Below are 1711 nucleotides of genomic sequence, written 5' to 3' on the forward strand. Positions count from 1 at the left end.
GGTCTAGTGGGCCAAATTTTCACTTTATAAGAACCTACCAACACATGGGATGGAGCTGCATGAAAACCAATGAAATTTAAAGTGTCACCATAATTGCTTGCATTGTCAGTTTGTTTAATGTTTGTAATTTGTTTGTGTTTTCATTGCAAGTGATTGGTGAAAGATCAAATAGCAGTTAAAGCATTCTACATATTCTTGGGTTTGATTTTTGTTTTGTCTTTTTACTGAAAAATGGTGTGGTTAAGATCTTATGGACGTATAATTTGTCTCAACCAATTTTATCCTGAGAGTTGGTATAAGAATTTATACATATTTGAAATCATACAAATATGTTCTAATCTTCCCAGTTCTGCCTCAGAAGACCTCAAAATTATTATAATTTAGCTAATTTTTTAAAATTTACTATTTAGTGAATTAAAGAATCTTGACAAAACACAAGCAAATGCTACATAAGAAATGATTGAATCCCCCTTCCTAAACCAGGAGGGTTTTTTGCAGCCATAGACTGCAAACAGGACATGAATAAAATACAGAAAAGCCTTCTACCAGCTCTTAAACTAAAGTGCTGTTCAATCTCATGCCATATGTCTTAAGAATGTACTTTATCTTTGCTTCACCTATTTATAGCACATTCTGCAATCTCAGATGGGGGTGCAGAATGTGATGAAGGCAATTTAGTCACTAAAATTCAAAGGAAAAAAAAGGCTCCTTGGATTAATGAAACTAATTTTGAAAGAGAATTCATTTATTTTTTAATCCCATCAACAGTAAAGCCCCAGTTTCTAGTTTGTGTCAAGATTACATTGGATACATACACGCTGGGTAATTCCATCATTCTAATTTTCTGCCTTTTGGTGGCACTCTGTTGTGTTTACTTTTCCCAGAAGAACTCTGAGGGACATGAAGAAGACCACATAAACCATGATAAGACTCGTGATACTTTTCTGCATCCTACCACAACACCAGGGCCAAAAACCAGCTGAGTGGCCATGGTCTGAAGCTACCATTAGGTACACCAGTGCTCTGGGATCCTATCCCAGAGATAAACCACTAAGATTAGATAAAGGGAAAACCCATTCTTTAATCATCTCAGGCCTAGGAAAACAAACAAACAAACAAACAAGGCTGAAAGAGGAGAAATACCCATAGATAATGAAATAACAGATCAAATGATCCCATTAGTAGGAGATGTTGACATTCCAAAGAAATCAAAACGGGCTTCCCCAGTGATTATTGAACCCCTGGAAGGGGCACAACCAGTGTCAGTTAAGCAATATCCTCTAAAGCATGGAGCACTAGTAGAAATAAAAACAATAATTGCTAAATTTATTGATCAAGAGTTGTTATCCTGTGTTGTCGTCAGAAGAATGTCAGTAACTACACCTTAGACCCCAGTACCAACAATGTTGAAATTGCAAAGCTTTGCAAAAACGAACTAACTGACTGCTGGTATAACTTTGCTCTAACCAAACCAACCTAAGTAACATGCAACTGGCAAAATAACCCAGGAGATCAGCCAAGCGTGAAAGGTTTAACTTATAGATTCAAAATAAACGCTGTAGCAAAGCCCATACTGAGTGCAGCAATCACATACCATGGTATAAGTACCCCCTTTGTGTTAGATGACAAGAATAATGTTTTTCCTCCCTTTATGGTAACCTGAGGTGACTATGTTACAATACGATGTAGATTAATTGCTGAATTTTTTACC

The 1711-nt window shown here is 36.4% G+C and overlaps 1 long non-coding RNA gene across 1 annotated transcript in view; it reads right to left on the reverse strand.

Moving 5' to 3' along the window:
• Positions 1–543, reverse strand: part of LOC108448414 — a 14744-nt gene extending 14201 nt beyond the window's left edge. Inside the window, exon 1 of the long non-coding RNA XR_001864294.1 lies at positions 532–543. This is a non-coding gene — a long non-coding RNA (uncharacterized LOC108448414). The remainder of the gene's footprint in view (positions 1–531) is intronic.
• Between the last annotated feature and the right edge of the window lie 1168 nt (positions 544–1711).

The sequence above is a fragment of the Corvus brachyrhynchos genome, unplaced genomic scaffold (assembly GCF_000691975.1).
Source record: "Corvus brachyrhynchos isolate BGI_N302 unplaced genomic scaffold, ASM69197v1 scaffold728, whole genome shotgun sequence".
Classification (NCBI taxonomy): Eukaryota; Metazoa; Chordata; class Aves; order Passeriformes; family Corvidae; genus Corvus; species Corvus brachyrhynchos.